The sequence below is a fragment of the Tigriopus californicus genome, chromosome 12, assembly GCF_007210705.1.
Source record: "Tigriopus californicus strain San Diego chromosome 12, Tcal_SD_v2.1, whole genome shotgun sequence".
NCBI classification, from domain to species: Eukaryota; Metazoa; Arthropoda; class Copepoda; order Harpacticoida; family Harpacticidae; genus Tigriopus; species Tigriopus californicus.
Window position 1 is genome coordinate 2633245 of NC_081451.1, and position 12477 is coordinate 2645721.

Below are 12477 nucleotides of genomic sequence, written 5' to 3' on the forward strand. Positions count from 1 at the left end.
GGCACCGCATTCAGTTCAGCGTCGGTCTCCTCGTCTTTGACCTGAAGAATCGCAGTGGCCCCTTGCCCGACCCCAGCAGTCCTGTCCTGTACAGCCTGGGCGACTTCAAAGGCAGACCCAGCACTGAGAAGATTGCTCAATCTTGAAAACTCATATTGGAGGAGAGGATGCGCTTGAGCCATACTGAGAAGGCAAAAAATAACCCAATCATCCTTTTTGTCAATTCCGTCTCTTCTCCGACCTTCAAGAAGAACGCATATGCATCCAAGAAAGACTGTTGCGGCTCCACCTGCATTTGAAACCATGACCATTGTCTTTGAACGATTGGATAGAAGTCCAAAAATTGCTTTCAAAGAATTTCGTATTTTGGAGGTTGGTGAGACAAGGTTCTAAGTGTGCAGTAAGGTACAAGTGTTGCTCATGAAGGGACGTTGTCTCCATGTGTGACAAAGAATGGTAAGATTTGAATTTGTTCAGCCAGCTCTTGAATTCTGGTGGAGTGAACGTCGAAGAAAGGGCAAAAGGTCTCAACCACACCTGCTCACAAATGGTGACCTTGTGCAACAAAACCTCGGCCGCTTGGTCATCAGGAGTCGGCGTCCTGGTAAGGACGGCCTTTCTAACTGCGTGCTCCACCATTGCCACCTCAAACTTGATGGTCTGAATCATGCCCGAAAGGTCCATTCCTGGTTCGGACATAACAAGATCCTCCTGAAGCTCAAGTACTTTCGATACTTTGGCAATGACTTCCGTGACCATCTCCTTGAAGGCGTCATTGTCGCCTTCTGTAAGAGTCACAGCTTCCAAGACAGACAGACTCCTTTGCCGACTTGATAGATTTCCGTAACACAGCGATCTTCTTCCGTATGGTTGGTGCTGAGGGAGGAGCCATGGAGACGGACCCCGACGTCTCAAACACGACAGCAAGTTTGGACCTCGGGACAAGAAGGAACGGTGAAACATATCAGATCTGGATGCAAATTGATTTGACTTGATGCTAACAACACGCCATCATCCAGAAAATTGTCCATTTCTATAACAAATAGGCAAAATTATTAATTTGCAAGAATGTCAGAGAATCATTTTAAATCTTAGTCAAATGATACCTTGTAGCATAGAACGATTAGAGCCAGCTAGTTGTATGGAAGTTAAGAACTCAAAGATCACAGTGTTGAGCAAAAGTCGGCCTTCCTCTGTTATGCTGAAAAGGGAGTGTGACGTCCCTGTCTAATATTACTGCGCTTGAACTTTCCTCCCAAGCATCGCTGTCACTGACCATTGTGTCTTATGCAGAGCATTCGAGTAGTATTAGTCAAATTGCAAAGAATGTCATTCTTGTGACACTTTATATACTAAATTATCTTCAAAGAGTAAGAAAAGGAACATTAATCAGAAAATGTAAGGTGCATGCGCATTGTTCTTGTATTTCATTAGTAGAAGACGTTTAGATTTTGTATGCCAATTTAGTTACCACATGGCTGAGCTACCTGATTTGATAAAAAGGTCGAAAAAATAAGAGCTAAAGAGAATTTACAGTAATGGCACGGGAAATTATCAAGAGATATTCTGAAAAGGTAAATCCGTCAAGCCCGGATGGCTCCATCAAGCCTGGATTATGTCCGTTATGTTCGTGACCCTCAATGGTGGGGCAACATTGTGATCGCGGAAGGCCCGTGAACCTGGATGACCAAGGATGGCCCGTCAACCCGGATGGCCCGTGAACCCGCACACACACACACACAGCCTCACAACCAATTTTGAGTGCTTCTTTCTTCTTTAACTTTCGACCAATATTGTTCCACCGTCGTCCCAATTACGGGGTGATTCCAATCCGTCTGATCAAGAAAGAATCGATATGATCTGAAATCAGCCTTGGATTAGTTTAAAATTGTTTCTGCTGTCTCTTGGAAGGATGGCTCGGAAACCACACCAACTTAAATCGGGAAGTGGTCACTCATTTTCAAGTCCATACGCACACAAACGTGCTGGATCCTTCTTTGGTCGTTTGTAAACAAACGATCTAAAACATTTCCACCTTCGTGCGTTGGAGCGTTTATGAGTTGTATCAACGATGCCTTGTACATGGCATCTACGAAGTTCCAGTCATTTTGTCGAGGGGAATAGCCCGTCGCCCAATCAACTTTTGTGTGATTGAAAGCTCCGACCACAACAGTCGTTCTTGTTAAAGCAGAAAGAAAGCTATTCAATTGTTGCCTACGAGCATCTTCTGCGTTTGGGGATAGTTAGCAACAAAATATATCAATAGTTCCAATCCGAACACCACAGACTTCAGGCACTGAAGTGACAACTTCCAATGTTGGAAAATCACGCGATAAAATCAGCACTCCTCCTCCCATTCCCTTGTAAGTATCCATTCTATCTCGACGGGCGGCTATCTTGTATCCACATTGAGCAATTTCTGTGTTTAATAGATCACTCCTGAGCCATGTTTCCGTAATGCAAATCACATCTGGGCGTTCACTACACATAATTACTTGAAGATCCATCAATTTGTTCAAAATACTTCGACTGTTCAAGAGAAGTAGTTTTATAGTTGCCATTGTTGGTCAAGATACTTCGAAGTACACAATCTATCCAAATCAAATGACCTTTTTTCCAACGAACGCGATTTCGGGTTTCCATTTTGCAAAGAGGCTCCACGGTTTTTGCACTCTTTTTATGTTTGATTATCGGGTTCTTGTGATTTGCATAGGTCACTTGGTCATCTCTCTTTGTTTCTCCTGAATCCTCGCAGTAACCAAATGAGCTTGAAAGTTTCGTAGACTCACTTACACATGGTTGATCATTTTGTCAGGGATGTGGATCTTCTAGCTCCGAATCTGTTTGTTCAATGTCAGCCAAGGTTACGATTGTGACTATTTTTTTCCGCACCTAATTCTTGTTTTCACCAAGCATTTCTCCGAGGTTATCTTTGGTTCAATTTCCTTAGGGCTGCCTGTTTTTTTCATTGTCCTTAATAGATTGTCTGCAATCATTATGGGTCGAGGAGGGTACGTAGTTAGACCCCTGATGATCGCAATCCGCTTTCATGTGAGAGATGCTGCCACACTTAAAACACTTGCGAACTTGTTTAGGATGCCAAATTTGAATTTTCCATGATCTCACTTGCGCAAAATGGGGAACAGACGCATTCACCGTCACAAACACTCGTGTGTTGCCATTCCAAATGTCATCCAAAGGGGCGTCATCAGCCTTCCTGAACCTTTCTTCAAATACCTCGGATTGAGGATCAGCAAAGGCACAAATAGCATCCGTTAAGGCCTGTTTGGAGACGCCAGTTGGGACATCGAAAAAGCGCAAGACCGAGTTTCTTTCACCACCTCTTATTGTGCAAGTCCATTTCTCATCTCCATACACCTTTTCAAAATCAACTGAAGATCGGAATCTTTGACTGACGATGATTTCACCGCGTGTGAGGATCCGGATCGTATTTTGGCGTTTTGCAACTCCTTGTATCCCTAAGATTTCTCCTTTAAGAAGTCCCAATTTATCAAACACAAAGTCTGAGAAAACCACTTCAAAACTCGCAATCTGCCCTTCCTTTGACGATCTTAAGTCGAGAACAAGGGCAGGGAACCTCTCGTCTTTTTTGCTAGAATCAGATCCTGCCTTCACCATTCCAGCGTTGAAAGTTTGATGATTAGGAGTATCAGTGGCAGCCTCCTCATTCCCTTCAGACTCTTCGTTCATCTTGCTGGGATTGTCGTTTCTTCGACTCGTCGAGAATTGCAAGTTCTTTTTTTTGGTGGAAAAAATTATAAGTCCCACGGAGCACTTCTAAAACATGTCTTACTCGAGCAAAAGCAAACACAAACAAAACACGCCAGTCCATCCGTTTGTACCGGGTAGGAGCGGCCATTTGGGAGGGCCACAACGATCGTTCCGGTGCTAAAGCTCCACGATTTCTCCGAGACATCCTGTACGTGGACGTGTTGGCCAATCACTAGAGGCTTCAGAGGACGCCCACGAGCGCTCTTCACCATCTGGCCACGATATGACGATCGTGCATCAGCAAAAGGTTGGCGGTCAAACACGCCGTCCTGGCGGGCGGAGGGTAGCCTTGAGCGGACTCTGCGGACGTGAAAGACGTCCGCTGGCGAGAAACCATCCACCCTGAGCGTGCAACGCCACTCAAGAAGAGCATCCCGAAGTTTGGCATTATCGGTCCCGCCCAGCATCTTGAGTAGAGTCTTCACGGCTTTCACTCCAGGTTCGGCCAGTCCGTTCGGGTACAAATGCCCAAATGGTCACCATTGCAACTCCTCAGATTCCTCAAGGAATCTATCATATGGCAGTTACTGGATCTATGGGGCCAAATGTAAAAAAACAAAGGAGCGGAAGTTCTCTTATTTGGGACACCCTTTATTGGAAAGCAGTGGTCAATCTGCCACCAGGCTCCAATCAAAGAAGCAAGTCACATGTAAGCCAACAGCTTTGCAGGCTAAGACCAAAATATGGAGTGGTGTGTCAAGGCCCAATTGCAACCACAAATACTTCATTTCAATTATTAGATAATCAGAAGCCCACTCCTTAAGTATTGCTTATGGGTTCACAAAATGGAGCCTCAGGGCTAGACACAGATGGTTGTTACTTGCCGGTTGGGGATAGAAATGAAATTCAAGGTGGCGTCTTACATCGTTTCTTAAAACCATTAATGCTCTCTCCAGGAGTCAGCAAAGAAGACGACAATTTGGGGAGTAATGGTCATTAAAATGATTTATCATGGTAAGAGATCTGACAATGAACAAACTTTATTGTCAAGTCCTGAGCTCCCTCATACAGGAAACTTTCAAGGAAATCAGTGATTGACATTATTCTTTTACACAGACTCTCAGGCAGGGAGAAAGAAACTCACTCGCAAATACTCTGTACCCAAAGCCACACGTCAATAGTATTAACAATTTCATGCTGGTCCGCCTCTTTCTCAGTTTTAGATGAATCCATATCAAGCTCCCTTGGGTGCCTATATTTGCATTTGGCGATTGACTATTCATTTTAAGCTTTATTTTTCATTGTGTCTTTTTACTTCTCCTTTTTATTGCTTGGTGTGCCTTTTTACTGTTTGGTGTGCCACTTTAATGTTTGATGTGCTTCAAACCCTTTTCCGTGTGCTTCATTGGAGTGTTTTAACATTTGTGCATTTGGTGTGCCTTTTTTCACCTTGTGTGCCTATCTTTCAATTCTGTGTGGCAATTTGTACTTTTGGTGCGTTGAAAACACTTTGTTGGTGTTAGATTCTAGAACTTCATAAAAGAGAGTAGCTGCCGTGCTGGTAGAGCGGCTTCTGCGGAAAATGAATTGAAACTCAGGAAATAGATCCCCGCCCTGGGACAATTCAGAGAACTGGGCAGCTTGAAGGGTGGATATTATCTTCAATAAGGGGTTCTCCACGGTGATGGTGTAATTGGTGTCTGGAATGTCCCTGCCTGGAGATAATACCTGACTCAATCCCCTCTGATGGGAAGGAAAAAATGGAGGGCGAGGCAGAGGATGTCTTGGAGGAGTGGCTGGTCTTGGGTCCGGGGCAGTGAAAGTTGGAAAGGAGAGACCCCAGATATTGAGGGGGCTTTACTCTTTATCTTCTTGAAGGCCACGTCCATCTTGGGTTCCGTGAAGGGCTGAAAAAAGGGATGGTGTTCTTCTGGACAGCCCTAAATTTCCTCCTCTCTTGTTTCTGTTGTTGATGAAATCAACTCTTGACAACGTAGGAGAAATTTTTTCACGGGAATCTTTGAGTTGGCGGGGGCTTTTTGGGACGTGTGTACAAGCCCACCTTCCAAGACGAGGCTGATCATAGAAAACCAAGTAACTAGAATGCTCAAGCTCCACAGGGGCTGTACTGGATGAGCATGATTTCAGGTCAGCTGACGTTGGGTGGCAAGGGACAATCACACTTCGTGAAATCTCCCTTTAGGCAAGTTTAATCATTCCCATGAATCGGTCGTTGGTCTTGTTTTCTTTTAATTTCTTGTGAATCTTACAAATATGCATGTAGAAAGAGCGGTAAGATAATAAAAACATGCTTTTTGGGCATAACACACGTAACATGTTAAAGATTGGGGCATTAGCAGAGCAAATCACATATTCTATTAATTGCTCTTGTTTAGCAACGCATCTAGAAAGTGCAACATGATGTAACTGAAATTACAAAGCAATTATGAGGCATTCGGAATTTCGTTTCAATCCCCCAACAATGTTCTTGAATGTGAGTGACATGATTGCACCTTTACGTAGTCAAGGTAATGCCGACACCTCTTGAGTTCAGCCTGAACCGAGGCCCGTTTCTTCCGTTTCAGTGAAGTGTTTTCCACCATATGGATGAAAATTGCAACTTGCGCCCCATCATAGCCCCTTCAATGTTTCGGTATTAAAAATGTGGTCGGACAGCTTTCTCTAACCCGTTTTTTGAAGCGTGCTAGAGGAGAACAATTGCTTGGCAGGGGGTTGTATTCAGGGTTTCAGCTCAGAATTTGCACGCACCGTCAACGATTCAGATTTGTACCATAGTTGCCCTAGCTGATGAAGAGTTCTTTACTTCCAACCTTTGGTTGGCTGACCCAGCGCTCCTCAGAGACTTGTGATATGCAATTCTTGATATCGCCTATTGTTCCCAAATTTCTGGTGCTTGACTTGTGTTGGCACTTTTTTTTGGAGCCCTTAACCCCTCTGCTCTTGATGGTAGGGACTGAACCAAGGGGTCTTGAGTCCTTCTCTCCTCCTCTGCACTAAAGAGGACTCTTGAAATGATTGCAAAAATGTCTTTGGTCATTAAAAATGAGTTGGATGTAAACGTATTATTCGGGTTAGCGACCCTGAAGCAAGCGACGATGAGCAAACAGACCGGATGAGAAAGTAAGCAGAGCATTAGCAAAGTTAGACAAACCCGTATCACGTGGAAGACCACACTAAAATGTAAGTTAATTAAGATATACGTACATGTTCCCTCCTAACCTAATGCATGTCATGTCCTCTTAGTTGAAACCGTTAGATAAAGAAGAATACAGAAAACGCGTGTCAAATCAACTTCTATGGGTCCGACGGATACAGCCACATAGTGAGGCAATTGTTGCTGGGTAAAGACTAATTTATCAATGGCTGCATCTATTGACGATTCCAGTTTCAGAATTGAAATCAGGTCCAGTTCTTCTAATCTTTCTATAATCAACGGCCAATGTTCATCTTTGAACGCCGGCTTTTGAGTAATGGTCGACCCTATCTCGAGAACATGATGATCTGACAGATTACTAGATGTCACATGGACATACTGGATCAGATCAGGGTCAGTGGAAAAGACCAAGTCGAGAACGCTATTCTCTCTAGTGGCTACACCAACATGTTGGGAGAAATTGCGCAGGATCACAAATTCTTCCAGCTTTTCGAACGACTGAGATGTCGACTTCGAAATGGGAATATACCCATCAGGACTAGCCTCCCACTCTACGACGCTGGCCAGAAAATCAAAATCCCCTACAAAGAAAACTTTTGAGCAAACTGCCTAAGCCAACTCATTTCCAGTGAATTGGAGAGCTGACATAAAAGAGCTTGTTGAACAAGAAGGGGGCCTATAAATTGTTACAATAGACAGATCAAGCCCTCAGATATGACAAACTAAGACCTCTACTTGTCCATTTGACATTTGTACATGACTAATGTGCAAATCATTCCTGACATATAGGCATGCACCCCAATGTGAGAATATGGGATTATCAGGGCGTATCCTATCACAACGAACTAAGTTGAAACCAACTATGGTTAGTTCTTCATTTAAGACCCCTGGCCGAAGCCAGGTTTCTGTTATAGAGATGAATGAAATCTCTCTCTCAAGGGCTGGTTCCTTTAAGATCTTAACTTTTGTGCTGCCTTTTCTAGAAATCAGACAATGCACCCTCTATCATAGCCCGTTTACGGGCTTCTCTTTTGACGGACCAAGTTCGCAAGATCTTGGACCATCCTCTTCAACCGTAAAAAATCCCGCTTATCTACAAAGCTATGTTCTACTGGAGGCAAAGCATGAGCTAATGAGGGTGTTTGGGTTTGAGGAATGGGTTGGGTAGCTACATTTGAATAGGAACTTATTTTGGGAGTAGGGGTGGGGCAAGGAATTTTAGGGAGGAAAGTGTTTATACGAATAGAGGTGGATTGGGTATTTGAAGAAAGAGGAGGGAATTGGGAGAGAGGGTGGGGGGTAGGAGGAGAGGGAGGGAGGAAGCTAAATGGGTTAAGGAAAGGGGGTGGGGTGGGATTAGGTTTAGGAATAGGGTCAGCTCTAAAACTACGAAACTGAGCTATCCTATTTCTCGGCTTTCTTTGCGTCTCTTCTGTTGAATGATCATAATCGGCCTTCTTTTTTCATTCTCTTACTTCGATTTTACTCAGCGATGTGCTTCGACCTAATTTGTCATTTTCCGAAACGGATAGAAATAGATTCGGGTTTTTGAATGCAAAAGAACAAGTTGTCTCCTCCTTTCGTTCCGTCGCCTCCAGTTCTTTTTAGGTTGGAATCATTTCATGAGAGTTCCATAGCTTCATCTCTTTGACGAACTAGAACACAATTTAACATGTCGCAGTCGGCATCCAAATTGTGAAGCTTTGCAAGGGATCTCGAATGCAACTGAAGATTCCAACATCAACAGACCTCGTCTGAAGATGGCAGGCGTGATTTTCATGATTCGGGAAGATCAACAGAGCCTCTTGCTCATAAGCCTCTGCAATTAATTCTTCAATGCCAGTCGTTGGGAAGAGCGAAACTGAAACTGTATTGTATTGCTCCAATACAGTTCACGCTTGACCCACACATTCAATTTCGTAAAGTCTATGCACATCCTGATCTTGCTTGTTCCTCGTTTTGGTACAACAACTATAGGTTGGCACCAATCTGTTGGCTTCGTTTGGGGAGCAATCAAACCATTCGCGGAGTAGAGGTCCAGTTCAGCCTTGAGCTCAGGAAGGAGTGGGAAGGCCACGGTCCTAGGGCGAATAACGGCAAACGGTACTGCCCTAGGTTTAAGAAGAATAGCGTACTTCTCACCTTTCATAGCCTTAACTTTACCATCAAAGACATCCGGGTACTGATCTAGTTTTGATCCAAAACATTCCAAACCGAAGACTGTAACTTGATCTTGCTGAAGCTGGGACGAAACGGAGGGATTGGTCCCCAATGTTAATCCATAATCTGGTTCCAGCGTAGTATTCCCGTTCACAACAAAATTTGATTTGGGAACATAATGCCCTGAATCCAATTCTTGGTTTTGAGGGAGTGGACCATTGGTAGATGAAGTTATTATACGTTGATTAGTCCCAGGCGAGGGAAAATCAGGCGACAACAGGCCCAATTCCTTCAAAGCAAACCATGACAAAATGAAGCTCTTCACCTCACGGAATATGAACACCATCACTTTGACATCTCCCGTTCCGTCTAATTGGACTGTGATTGGAATACATCCAATGGCTTTTATCTTCTGACCATTGAAAACTTCTGCCTTCAAATCGGCGTCACAGAGATTTCGATCATTTTCTCCGAGGACATTCAGGAACATCAATCCTGCCCCGGAGAATTCCGCTCCCGTGTCAGACAAGGCCTGAATTACGGATTGTCCATTTGCACTTTTCACCAATGGATTGATGGTGCGGCATGATTTGGCATGGGGAATGTTTTTCACACACCCCTCGAAGCGGTGGCCGACATTCCAGACAGCTCGAACATTTTCTCAGTGTTTGATGCCTTGAAAAGATACCACCAGTGTGAACTGGATGAAGAGAGTCAAGACTTGACGACCTTCATTACCCCATTTGGTCGGTTCAATTGTCTCCGTGCTCCCTATGGTGTGAGCTTCATATCTGAACACTACAACCGTCGGATGTCAGAGGCCTTTGAAGGTCTAGATTTTGTTCGAAAAATCGTGGACAACATCACCCTGTTTTCAAAAAAACGAAAGCGATCATGCTCGAAATTTACATGCCTTTCTGAAACGATGCAGGAACCACAGAATATCGTTGAGTCTCCCGAAAGTCCAATTGGGTAAGCCAGAAGTCAAGTTTGCTGGATTCTCGCTCCCATCCAAAGGGGACTCTATCTCCTCGGGTATTATAGAGGCCCTGACTAAATTCCCGACCCCATCAGGCATCTCGGATATTAGATCGTTCTTTGCCCGTGCCAATCAGGTCAGTGCGTTCAACAAAGATGTTTCTCAAGCCCTTGAACCACTTCGGGGTCTACTCCAATCGCGAAATGCTTGGCATTGGGACGATGCCCATGACAGGGCGTTTGAATTCGCGAAATTGAAATTGGCTGTGAGCTTGTCGTTTTATCATGTGAACAAGCCAACCAGACTCATTACCGACGCATCTCGCAGCGGCCTCGGTTTTCTCTTGCAACAGGAAGACCAGAACGACGTTTGGAAAACAATCCAAGTCGGCTCCAAGATGCTCAAAGACGCCGAAACCTGATATGCGGTTATTGAGCTGGAACTCCTGGGAATTCAATTCGCAATAGAAAAGTGCCGAATTTTTTTATTGGGGTTGGAACATTTTTTCATCATAACCGACCACAATCCATTAGTTGCGATCTGCAACAGCCACAGACTTGATGAAATCGAAAATCCACGCCTCCAGAGAATTCGAATGAAAATGTTGGGCTTCAATTTCATTGTGAAGTGGATGGCTGGTTAGCAGAACGAGGCCGCTGATGCCTTGTCTCGACACCCAGTTGGTCAACCAGAAGCTCGTGAGGTGGCCGATGATGAAGTGGATATTGATGGGTCAATCACACATGCATGTACCCCGGCTATGATTCGATCAGCTACGTCTGTGGATCCCATAGATCTGTAGTGGAATCGACGACGTCCAAGACAACCTAAGTCGAGTAGACTTACAATGTACTCCATTGTATGAATTGCCACGCAATTCATGATGTTAGATAACCGAACGAAGATGGCGTGATATGGTCACGCACCAACAAGATGCGACAAAGGCAATTCCGTCGCAACAGATGTCCATCCTAAGCATTCATCCCGTTGTAATAACCGGATGTCAGCTCATGCATTCACTGGTGCTCGTAGGCCTGTGGATATGAGCGCTACATCACGCCATCGGTGGACCTTGTACAATGATATGTCGTTGGCCTGTATATAAAACTCAGCCTGTTTAGAATGATCAAAAAGTAAGAATAAACGCTCGTCTGAGAGCCAAGTACAGCTACTTATTTCCATCCTTTGTAGGAATTATCACTCCGTGTTAGAGTTCGAGCTAGCTAGAGTATAAGACTCTGTTCATCATCACCAACTCCGAAGTTCTGGTCTACTTATTGGGAAGTAACACTTATTCATCGGTACACGATTCAACATCGTTAGGATCATCATTGGTTGAGCAGTAGTGGTTGGAACCCAATCGACTACTGGACTTTGTGGCACCGCTCCCGTGGATCGATTGCGCGTCCCTATCGTCCGACCTCCATCAATCCCGCCACAAAATTGGCGCAGTCGGTAGGATCTCCACATCTTGGCTGAAGAGTGACCATCTTAGACGAAACCCAGAAGCAAGAAGTAAGCGTCATTGTCAAGACCCGGAGAGAGGACCCCAATCATGCAAGACAACGTGAGGAACAAGCCTGAAAAGTTGGAGCAGGGCCTTCGAGGCCTGCTCGAGATGAATATGGTGTCCAACCAGCAAAGGATGCACACCGAGGAAGCCCGTATCGAAGTCGAACGCAACCGGCTTCGAGTTGAGGAACACCGTTTGGCCCGTGGACCTCTGGCTTCAGGACTAAGAATCCGAGACTTTGAAGGAGGAAGTCCTCTCGACTACCAAGCCTGGCAGAAGCAATGCCAAAATGTCAGCCGTGCCTGTGGATGGATGACACAAACAACAATCGACGCCACCCTGGCAGCCTTGACTGGAAAGGCCGTCCGTATGGATATTTGTGTCCCCAGTGAAAGTTAATTTTTTGATGGCAAGATCGAAAAGTTCTGGGTACATCTGATGAGCCTCTTCATAGATCCCGCTCATGAAGCCGTCGCTCAAGCTACCTTCGACAGGAGAGTGCAAGGTGACAAGGAGAACATCAGAGAATACTCTGGAGCACTCGCCATGTTATGGTCAGGTGCTTACCAGCGAGAGGAGGAGCCGTGGCGATTGGATCTCACCATGGTTGTGCCAGATGGGAAAAGTCGTTCTCATCCCCCGGGGCACACCTCCACACGACTGATTGTCCGTTTCATCACCGGATTGAAAGAAGCCAGTGTGAGACTGCAGGTCAGAAATTCTGAGACGCAAGGCAGTGGACCCATCGCTACCTTTGCGGATGCTATCACCCATGCGCTCACCTACAAGTTGAACATGGACCGAGTAAGGCAGGAGGAACACTACCTGAGGAGTGGCCGAGCGATGACCCGTCCTGGCTTTGATCAAGCGCCACATCCCAATGTGGGGAAGAGGACGAGTTCGGGAGCTGAACCAATG